The following is a 12476-nucleotide window of genomic DNA, read 5'->3' as shown; positions in this document are numbered from 1 at the left end:
TTGTTATTGTTGTTGTCATTATTGCCATTTTTGGTGGTGGTGATGCAGGTGGTGGAGTCCTCCTTGGTGCTGGCTGGCAGTGGTTCTGGCATTCTGAAAGCATACAACATGCATTAGTCCATCCAATCACTGTCGTCTTCCTGTGCCATCTATCCTTTTTTGTCTTCCACCCACACAAATTCTGATTTATTCTCCCCATCTGGATCTCTGTCTGTTGTTGGTGTTCTTCATTCTGCCCTCGTAAAGGTTCTGAATCCATCTCGCCTCTTGATTCTCTGTCTGCTATTACTGTATTCCATCCTGCTCCAGCACAGTTCTTATTTCATCCCTCCACAACATCCTGCTCTAGCAAAGGTTCTAACTTCATCCCTCCACCTGGTTGTCTGTCTGCCCTGGCTTATGCAAATCCTGGGTTGCCATAGTTTCTTTGATTGTCCACCCATTATCAGTTCTATGCATGATATGGCCTTTCTGAGTATCCTGTTTACTCTCAAGCATCATTAGAATATCTTCAATCTTTGCTTATTCCTTGATTCATAATGCTTACTTCCACTCTCTTCACATCACACAAGATTTTTTCTCTTCATTCCTCTTTACGATGTTCTTAGTTTTCTTTCTAGATCTCTTGTGAGGCAGCAAGTTTCTGAACCATGTTATGACTGGCAGGATACAGGGATTGTACACCTTCCTCCTTAGGGAATGACAGAGTACAGAGTAATATCACTCTGGAGCACACTTGAATCACTAAGGGGGAGATGGAAAATGATAGGACAGCTCTTAGTCCGGAAGTGAGCTAATTATGACTGATGATAATGATTTTGTCCTCATTTTTGTCATCACTCCCTCATTCCCCATCTTATGTCAGCCTGAGACCTAGGTTCAGCTCCCACCAAGATTCTATATCTCATAACCATCTACAGCTCTAGCATCATGTTTCCTCCAGTAATTCCCTTGGAGAGGATGGCCATGGCAGAGGTCTCCAGTTCTCCCTGGTTCATACTCTTCATTTTTGCAGCTTCCATGCCCCTTTACCTCTGCCTGTCTGTCTATAACTGATGCCCACCTCCATCTACAGCTCCAGCGCTATGTTTCATCCAGTAACTCCCTTTCAGAGGATGGCCATGGCAGAAGTCTCCAGTTCTCCCTGTTCATACACTCCCATTTTTGCAGCAACACTCACGTATCCCTTCCAGCCTCTCTCCTTCAAACATTCTTCAGTTCTGCCAATCTACCTTACTGCTGGTCTCCCTACCCTCTGACTCTCACATAATCCCCTTCTCACATTCTCGTAACATGTCTACACCATATCACTGAATTGTACTTTACCCTCTTTGCCACTCCATATTCTGGTTACTCTTGCCCTCACATCCAGACTACACCTCCTGCATCCCTCTTCATCACCATTTCCACCCCGTCTTGTTCGTCCACCTTGCTGAATCATGAAATAGCAATTCCACCACCACCTCATGCCACACACACCTTACTCTCACTGCCACCTCTCCTGTACACCTCATCTTTACTCATCTCATCCTGTTAAACCACATGCTCTCCTCAAGTAGCTTATTTGCACTGTACATATCCTTCCTTGTTGTCAAAGCTAGCAGAACAATATCTTACTCGTCTCTATGCCTCCAAGCTTACATTTCTACCTCTCATCTAAGGGCAGCCTGTGTTACAAATGGCAGTCTTGAGCCCTTTTCTACAAGCTGGCATGACTGACGTTTACACAAGTGCTATATACACTATACCATACTATACACAGTACTGAATGTATGATGTTCACTGACTCACGGATTCCTGGCTATCCAAAACCTTCTTCGCTGCCCTTTGCACCCTCATCCTCACCATCATCAGCTCTCCTCTCCTTGCCTCTCCTATCCTCTGACCACCCATCTTTCCTCCTCTCTTCTTTCCTTCTTCCCCCTCCTCCAACCAATCAGCTTCCCTATCTTCTCTTCTGTCCTTTTCTCTTCCCTTTCATCCAACCAACAAGCTTTCCTTTCCTCTCCTCTTCTCCTCCTTTCCTTTCCCTTCAATTCTCCTCCTCCTTACACCATCTGACACCTCTTCATTTCCTTCTCCTCCTCTTCCTCTAACCACCCAACTTTTCACTCCCCAATTCACTGGAGGATAAAGGCCTTCCCCAGTGTTCTCCATCTCTGTCTGGTGTTAATGCACTCATACATACTCTGGCAAAAGCTCTGACTTTCTCTTCCACCTGACTTTTACAGTACCTGAGTTACCACTCTGTTACTTCAGTTATCCATTTGTTATCAGTCCCACACATGGTATGACCTGCCCAAGTCCCCCAGGGTTCGTAGGTCCACACTCATATGTTTTTGATTCTCATGTGTTATTTTATTTTTTATTTTTTATGGTAGGGAGGCACCTCAAGGGCAAAAAACAAAATCAGCAACAACAACAACAACTGCTAGACACTGCTCCTAAAAAAAGAAAAAAAAAAGAATGAGGGGCCAGAAGTGGGGTCGATTTCGGGTGGTGCAGAAGCCTTGTCATGCTATCACAAGGATCCTAAAATTACCTATGGAAATACTGTAGTGTAGTGACTATGCCTGATGAACGAGCCTCCCATAACCCACTTAGCCAGTGGGGTACCTCTTTGGCCGACTCGGTAAGGAGTGGCTTTCCCGTCATGCTGGTCGCGGGTTCAATCCCAGGCAGCCGGGGAATACCCTCTCCTTGTTGTGATTAATTTCTCGTGTGTTTCGATACACGAAGAGACGTGTGGGACCGAGAGAGTAGTAGAAAAAGAGAATAGAAAATCTCTTCATTAAAATACTAACACAACCTTAACAAAAGCCCTATCAAATGTGTGTGTGTGTGAGACCCGAAATGTTCTCAGAGGCTTGCATTGGGCCATGAGGATGATGCATAAAATTTTACTCATCAAATTAAGAAGCTCAGAGGCTAGAATACTGCCCATCATTCCTCCCATTCAGTGCTAAATAGAGTTCATGAAGCCATTCTTTCAGGATAAGTTTGGGGGTTGACTTTCTCATGAATACAAATTATTGAATTGGTAGAGTACTGGGCCCACATTCACCGCGTGATGGACGACGCGGGTTCGAATCCCCACGCTACCACTCGGATTTTTCAGTCACCGCCGAGTGGCTTAAAACTACCCACATGCTGTCCTGAGGACCACCCATCAACCCGGACTCTAGAGGAAGCCGTCCAAGCGAATCAAGAACGAGTTCCGGGGGGCAGCATGAGCCAATGCAAGATGGCGCCACTATAAACACTCGCCTGCGCCAGAACGGGCTGGGCTGACCATCAGGCCCCACCTGGAAGAAGCCTTGGGCCGACCATCAGGCCCCACCAGGAAGATGCCTACCGGCGCAACAGGCAGCGACGTAAAAAAAAAAAAAAAAAAAAAAAAAAAAAAAAAAAATCATTACTGCTATACTAACACTACTACTGCTTCTGTTGCTGTTACTACTACTGGTTATACCACCACAACTACAACTACTGTATTACCATTACTACTACAGCAACTACTACTACTACTATTCTTTGGACTAAATACATTCCCCAGTCAATCATATTGTAGACATGAAGGGTTGGTTAACTCTGATACAAGTACTTTAGTTTATGGTACTTTCTACAAGGTTGTGAATCTGTTATCAGTTCTACCCATGATCTGACCTGCCAAAGTCCATTTCATATTCTTAACACATCATTAAAATATCTTCAATCTTTGTCTGTTCTCTAATCCACGGTGCCTGCTTCCCATCTCTCCCTATTCTACACACCATTTTGTTCTCCACATCCTTTTGTGTGCTTCTCAGCTTTCATTCTAAATATTTTGAGGCACTAAGTCTCTGAAAGTGTGTTGGGACTGACAGGATGCATTGCCTGTACACCTTTCACTTCAGGGAGTGACAGGTTGCCATTCATAACATTACAATGTTTCCCATAATGAACACCACTGAGCGCTGGGGGATCAAACCTGTGCCTTCTGAGCAGAGATCAGGGCAGCATACTGACTGTGCCTACAATGAGCTAAAAGGGAGTTTTCAGTGTTAATGCAATTTCCTTAATTACACTGTTTACCAAAAGCACTCCATTCCATTCCTGTTCACTGTTCTAGTTTGTTTTGGGTTTGCACTAAATTTTTGTTCGAGATCTCAAGTGTTTCATTCCTGATTGTTATGTATTTGCTGCCCTATCACTGGTTATCACACATTACCTTTCTCTTTTTTTCATATTTGTTTTCATGCCTAATCTATGACTGAATTTTATTATCACTAAGTTTTTCCAACTCACTGATTAAGACAGTCATGTGCGAATCTAAGGTTGTTAAGATATAGGGTGAGGTGGACACAACCCGTACTACTAGTGGGAAAATATTCATTAAAAATCTGTATTTGCCCTAACGGGAAAAACAAAGAGTGCATAATACTCCTCAGGAAATGGGCTTCCTCTATGAGTATCTGTTGAGCTTCCCCAGACAATATTTTTTCTCCATAGGAAGGTTTTATTTATTTTTCAATTGCTGTACGGCTTGTGACCAGGGGGTCACGGCTCGTACACGAGGTGTTCACGGCCCGTACAATTTTATAAATAAATTTCTTTAAAATCTGGCTTTGCACCAAGACTCAAACCCAAATGCCTAAAGTAATTCTTAGGATGTGGGCTTCCTTTGAGGTATCAATTTAGATTGTTTGGACTTTCAATTCTGCAAGTGATGACAGTGTTTTAACTCGTAATTTTTAGGTGGTTTCCTATGCTCGTCAAATGTAACCAGGCTTTACAATAACATTTTGCGTCCACCAGCTGTACGACTCGTGAACTACCCACATTTGTTTACATGATTCCCACAAACATAAAAACTCGGCACAACAATATCTTTCCATGCAAATATCTTTTCCATATGATCATATTCGCCATGGAAACCTTCACCAGCAAAGTCACAACATATTCACAATCACCATACACAATACTATGAGGCGAGAAAATTGCATCAGACAACTCAAAAATTTAAAAACTCGCCTAGCATTTTCAGACATGAGGCTTGCGGCACAAAATGGCTGCGTCAGCTGTTGGTGTCCCATTTTCTTTCTTCTGTAGGAAGTGAGACTTTCCTCGATGTTTTGCTTCAACAAGACGGCCTTTGTACGTCTCGTGACCGTGTATGAGTTATGTCCACCTCGCCCTACATCTATCTAGATTTCCATGTCATTACTCTCTAATTTCTTATAATACTTGTTTGAACTACGCTACCAAGATACATGAAACTTTCTGAGATCTCAACATCCTCGCCACATGCATGAACAGACTGTACGTACTGTTTCATCTAGCAAGCCTCCAAACACCAGTATCTTGGTCTTGGGCCAGGAGACCTGGAGTCCCAAGGGCCTCCTCGTGTATAGTGCCTTGAGAGCCATCACCAAAACCTCCAGTGACTCCGCTAGGATTACTGCATCATCGGCAAAAACAAGGTCAATGACCCTGGTATTGCCAATGGACGCTCTGCAATGACTCTGGTCCACAGCTCTGCCCAGTACCCAGTCCATACAAGTGCTGAAAAGCAATGGGGCAAGGACACAGCCCTGCCTCACTCCCGCATTCACGGGAAAGAAGCTGGACAAACCCCCCCCCACACTTCACAGCACTCTCTGTCCCAGAATACAGGCCAGTCAGCAAACCAACAGTCCTCGCAGGAATCCCACGGAGTCACAGAAGATCCCAGAGTGCCTCACGATGCACTGAATCAAACACCTTCTTGAGACGGACATAGGCTACAAGCATCCCCTGTCGAAAATCACGTTGGCGCTCCACCGGTATGCGAAGCGCTAGGATACGGTCAGTTATTGACTTACCAAGCGTGAACCCAGACTGTTCAGGTCTCTGTATCTTCACCAAGTGGCTGTGAATTCGCAACAGCAACAGGTGGGCAAGCACCTTGCCTGGCACACTGAGCAGTGTTATACCATGGTAGTTGTTGCAGTCCTGTCGGTCTCCTTTCCCTTTCCAGATAGGGACAACCAACCCCTTCTTCCAGTCAGGAGGAATGGAACCGTACTGCCATTCAGCATTCAAGACTGCATGCAACCCCGTGGATCATGGCCTCACCTCCAGCTTTGAACAGCTCTGCACTGATGTTACAGGTGCCAGGTGGCTTTCCACCCCTCAACTTTGCCACAGCCTCTCTGACCTCAGCCAGAGAGGGTGGGATTTCGTCAATGGGTGGATCAGCATCCGCCACCTGCAACCCAGCAACTGGAAGTGCCCATGTGGAGGGTCTGCCATGTACAGCTGCTCAAAGTACTCAGCCCAATGAGTCCTCTACCCATCCATGTCCGATATGAGGCAGCCATCAGCTGTTCGGATAGCGCTCACCTGAGAGGGAGAATTATTGGAGCGGAGATTCTTCACGGCTCAGTAAGCAGGTCAGAGGTCATTTGCATTTAAATGGCCCTCGACTTCCTCAGCGAGACCCCTGACATACCTCTCCTTGTCTCTCCTCAGGAGGGCTCTAGTCTAACGTGACTGAGCCCTGTATTGGTCCTGATTCCCAGCAAGTCTGGCAGCGCGACTCTCCTCGATTTTCTCCAGCGTCTCCACCAAGGCATAGCTACTCCTAGATCTCGGGCGCTCTCCAATACACTCCTTGGTAGCTCACAGAGTCTCACGTTTGAAGGTATCCCATAGTTCTACAGGGTCCTCCAGGGTGCCAAGCACATCAAACCAATTTGAGACTGTCACTGCATACTCCTGAACACATGCCAGGTCCTTCAGCCTCTTGAGATGGAACACAGTATTGTTGCATCTTGAGATTCTTCTTGACCTAACATGAAGCTTGAGTGTTGCAACAAGCCTATGGTTAGTTGCAAAGAACTTAGCACTCCGGTAAACCCTGCAGTTCTGAAGGATCCTCCAACGAGTACTTATGAGGATGTGGTCAATCTCCTTAGCTACCCCTCCAGCATCGCTATAAACACTTGCCTGCATCATAATGGGCTGGGGCCGACCACCAGGCCCCATCAAGAAAGCCTACCTTTGCCATTGGCGAAAACGTAAAATAAATAAAAAATAAATAAAATAAATAAATATAAAAATAAAATATAATAAATAAATAAATAGGTAATAGCTTTGAAAACAATAAACTATTGAAATCATTCTCCCAAACCATTTAATGAGATTTGTGACACCTCATCCAATCCTCCTCGACCCCCCAAGGGGTCACAACCCACCAGTTGGGAACCCTGCTCTAGATGGTCACATATTTTAAGCCAAAATAAACTTGAACTCTTATCCTATGACCAACGTTAAACTAGTTGGGCGGTAATTAGACGTTATGGATTTATTCCACTTCATACATATCAGCACAACATTTTCCTTTCTCCATAATGTTGGTACTCTAAGCCAGTGCCAAGAGACTTCCTGAAAATGCTGCCCGCTGGCTCAGAAATTCTGTCTCTAGACTCCTTGAGAATGCGGAAAAATATCATTCAGGCTGGGTGACTAAAGTTTTCTTTAGTTTATTTATCTATTTAAATGACTGCCTCTCTAGTTATACTGACATCACTCAACATGTCTCCTTCCCTTTCTGTGAACACCTGATCAGCTTCATCATCCTTAGAAGTTCATGTTGATGAACATGCTTCAAGGAAGAGGATGTGTACCTTTTGCTCAGCTTGATAATGATTCCTGTTACTCTTTCACTGATGCTGAAGAATCATTGTTCTATCTTCCTTGGTAGATTCTTGTTAATTAAGAATCCAATTCCACACTCCTTTCTGTCCAAAAGACCTTTGTAGCACAAAATATGTTCATCATGCCTCACCTGTCCTTATAACTTCACTAAGGCTTAAGGCATCCTACCCCAAACCTTTCAAGTCTTCTAGCAAGATAACCAAGTTGCTCTCAGTAATCCTAACATTGTATGTTGCCAGAGTCAGATTCCAAAGAATGCCTGATTGACCCCTGAGATTCAATGCATTTAGGTAAATAAGTGAAGCAGCTCCAGCATTGAATGAACGTGGATTGCTTAGGCCTGGCATTATTTGTCCATGATCCATGATCGGTGTCCATGTCCGCATCTGAATCCATTGTATATTTTTTTATCATCTTCACCATCATCTTAAGCCTTTATTAAGCGGGTATTTCCTGGGAACGATTTTGGTTGAGCAGGCCCTGTCCGTAAGCAAATGCTGACAGATGGGACTCTGCTCAGGGACCATAGGGGGTACTAAAGTGGATAGGCTGGAGCTATTTTCTGCTTCTCAGGCAGCCTGCTCACGTTAACCTTGGCGCCTCACTTCACCCTGATTCGTTGGCTGGTTCTTATGCTCCTCCCACCTCAATGACGTCATCAGCCTCTCTCTCTCTCTCTCTCTTTACTTTTTTGTACTACTTTGATCTTTTATATGTAGCTTCATAGAACGTTTATTTACAATAATATATAGATAGCTTAAACACTCTCTCTCTCTCTCTCTCTCTCTCTCCAACTTAATATCAACTAGAGTTGAAATGCAATGTTTTGGAGCCTTCTGATTAATGTAAAATCACTTAGGTTTAAGGACAGACCACCTAGTCTGGACCATGGGGTCTGTGTGGTCTGATTTTCTATGTAAACCTATGTAAATCTCTCTCTCTCTACTTTTTTATACTACTTTGAATATTTATAGGTAGGGACTTTGCATACATCTTATTTTTTCATAGTTGGGTTCTGATGAAGTCTTTTGCAATCAAATGTTTTCAATCCACAATACTACTCGTGAAGACTTTGTTATTCATTCACCTTCTGCCTTCCCTGTCTTTAAAACCGTTTAACATTACATTTAAACCTCCAAACGTATTTGTATCAACTGAGCAACTCTTATATTCATCTCATTCATCCAGGTGAGGTGAGGAAGGGAGGAAGGAAGAGTGAGGTGTGTATATTGTAAATGCATTTTTGTTTTTTGGTGTTAAAATTACTATATTAAAACATAATACGGCTGACAGAAATTAATCAACATCTATTTCTATTAGAAAGTAGGTATACGGTCCCTGAAAGTCAAGATCAAGACCAAGATTGCCCAGTACCCATCAAACGTAACATCCCTGTGTGATTAGTGTATGTCATGTTCCCTCAGCAGCTCGGCGAAAGTTACCACCTGAAGGTCTGGGTCCCGAGCAAAATCGTTCCTCTGAAATACCGGCTTTAGTCTACTGCAGGACAAAGACCTCTCCCAATGTCCACCATCTCTCTATTAGTGTACTCCATGCACACTAACATAGGCTTCTGTGTCCATCATATATGATTTCAAGCTCAGCTTATTGATCATTTGAGGCAAGACAGTATAGAGGAAAGAGAAATATTGTAAGTGATACCTCAATTAGATTGGATGTTTGGATTGGATGATTTTCAGCCTTTTCCCATGTTAACATTTTCACTGACAAGGACACAGACCACAGATTACAGACTAGTGGGTGCTCAGCCTTAGTTCCTCAGGAGAGAAAAATGCATGGGGACATGATTCACTTATAATGAAACCAGACAAATCATCCACCAAAGTAAAATGCTTCATGTCAAACAAAACCATCACTGGGCATAGAAATGAAGACATCACTGTGCCCTTGTGAAGCAGATGACTTTTCCAGTGTGGTGCAGGAGGCAGGCCAAGCCAAGAACAGGAAAAGAAAAAGCCCAACCCAGTGTTCACATGAAAGGACATAGGAAGATAACAGGAAAATGAACAAATTCAGTTCTAAAGATGTCATGATATTCTCCATTTGAAAACAAAGATGAGGTCAACTGAAGGGAATATATGGGTAAAGGTGTTCCAGACTTGTTGAAAGACAAAAGACTGAAGAGACTGGAGAACTATTGCTTTGGGAAGTTAGACAGCACAAGAATGCACTCGAGTAGACAGTTTTGTGCAGTAAGGCCTGGCAGGGGTGAGCAGGGTGACCTCAGCACAATTTTTCAAAAAGGACATTTTTTTCTCTTTTTTGCTACTCCTATTTTTCATCAATATATAATGCTTAATGATGTGTTGAAATAAATAAGACATTGTGTAAAGTATTTAGAATATGATTCGGAAAATAGCAGATTTATCAAATCTCACTACAATGTGGATGTTGCCCAGTGTGTGTCGCATGTGTCGTATTTAGACCTGACCAACCTGCTTGCTTTGTTTCCCAAGTGCCCGTTACGTAACTGTTGTTACCTTGTTTTCACTCATCTTTATGTTGTGTTCTGCATTCCTTTTAATTGCCTTATTACTGCAAGTAAATATCTTCAATGACATGTTGTTTTGTTGTTGAACTCAAGACCAAATTTGCCAAGACCTTGATATGAAGTATGAAAGGGAAAATGCTTAGATGATAATATCTGGAAAAGCTAAACAAAGGTATTATTCATTATGAAAATAATGAGATGAAGCAACAAATACCATATTCTGCAGTCTACCAATTTATATCAGGTTATAGTTATACTAAAAGTGAAGATGAATGAGCAACCAATCACAAATCTTTCAATTATTTCAAACGTGAGCGCCGACAAGTCGCATGACAGATCTGTTACCACTGATACCTCTGTTACTTTTTGAGAAAAATGTCAAGGAGAAGCTGCTTCAGCACACTGCCACAGACCATCTCCAGTGACCACTGTCATGTGGCTTTGCTTACCAAGTGGTTTGCCTGGCAGCAGGATGTTTTGTGGCAGCAAGGTTCATGGCTTGCAGCATTGTACAAGACAAATTCTGTTCGTGCTGTAATGATCTACTCATTATGCATGAACAAATTAAAATGCTTATTGACTTTTCATATATCAAGCTGGGTATTGTTCTTATTGTATTGTAACATTAATTAATGTCTTCATACAGAACATATATATACATAGTGATGTAAATCATTCAAAACTGGTAGCAAGCTTAAATACCCACATCATTAACAACAAAAAATTGTTTGAGAAAACTGAAATATATACATATAAATCTGGAAACATGTAAGTGTTTGGCGGCATGATCACACTCCCATGGTAAACCACCAGGGGCAACAGGTGGTCATGTGACTTGTCTAGGGCTGCTGTGCCTGGTGTGGAGCAAGACCCAACCTGAGTCTGGGTAGTCCTGAACACAGGATGGAAGGAAATTTCAGAAGTCTCAGAAGCATTGTGGGTGTGTGGAGAAGGGGACAGACAGAAAGACATCTAGCTGGAAGGACCTCAGCCAAGGTTATGGCTTTCTCGTGAGAAGAGAAGAGTGGAGAAAAAGAGAGAGAGAGAGAGAGAGAGAGAGAGAGAGAGAGAGAGAGAGAGAGAGAGAGAGAGAGAGAGAGAGAGAGAGAGAGAGAGAGAGAGAGAGAGAGAGAGAGAGAGAGGAGGGGAGGGGGGGGGGGGGGTAATTCACCATGGCATGATCATGTGCTGGACTAGTAATCGCCAGCAGGTACCCTCCCGACATGAGCAAGTGCTCTTTATCGTCAATCTATGGGTACTGCCAACTGCCAGGACCTCACACACCACACACTCCATACCCCTTGCTCAAGGGGGAACAGTAACCACTCCTAGTCAACGGTAAGAATCTGGCCTGAGCGGGCTCGAACCGCCGCTCTGTCAGACCGTGAAGCCTGGCAGTGCACTAACCAGTTGCGCCATGGAGTGGAGTGGGAGGAAGGCAGAGTGGAGGGAGGGTGAGGAAGGCAGAGTGGAGGGAGGGTGAGGAAGGCAGAGTGGAGGGAGGGTGAGGAAGGCAGAGTGAAGGGAGGGTGAGGAAGGCAGAGTGGAGGTAGGGTGAGGAAGGCAGAGTGGAGGGAGGGTGAGGAAGGCAGAGTGGAGGGAGGGTGAGGAATGCAGAGTGGAGGGAGGGTGAGGAAGGAAGAGTGGAGGGAGGGTGAGGAAGGCAGTGTGAGGAAGGAAGAATGGAGGGAGGGTGAGGAAGGAAGAGCGGAGGGAGGGTGAGGAAGGAAGAGTGGAGGGAGGGTGAGGAAGGTAGAGTGGAGGGAGGGTGAGGAAGGAAGAATGGAGGGAGGGTGAGGAATGCAGCGTGAAACATGGAAACATGGAAACGCAGGCAACAGAAAGCCTATTGGCTCATTACGAGGTTGCCCGCTTTGGTGATTTAATCTGCTCGACAGCCTGGGGCCTGGGGAGCAGATGAAAGCACCTCGACATTGAGGAGCAGATGAAAGCGCCTCGATATTGAGGAGCAGATGAAAGCAACTCAATATTCAGTTTACTCCCGACGCAGCGAAGTGACGGTCGATTCTATATTTGAAGGAGTTGATAGTATTCGCATTTACTACTTCTGAAGGAAGATTGTTCCAGTGACGGATGACTCGGTTTGAAAAGAAACTCCTTCCGATGTCTGTGTTACATCGACTAGACTGAATGGGTAAACCGTTATTTCTAGTTCTTAGGTTGGTTTGCAATTCAAAGAAATTGGAGTAATCGACGTTATTGAATTTTTTTAGATACTTGAAGACTTGAATCATATCTCCTCGTAGGCGTCTTTTCTCCAATG

The sequence above is a fragment of the Eriocheir sinensis genome, chromosome 5 (assembly GCF_024679095.1).
Source record: "Eriocheir sinensis breed Jianghai 21 chromosome 5, ASM2467909v1, whole genome shotgun sequence".
NCBI lineage: Eukaryota > Metazoa > Arthropoda > Malacostraca > Decapoda > Varunidae > Eriocheir > Eriocheir sinensis.
This window is presented reverse-complemented; position numbering follows the sequence as displayed.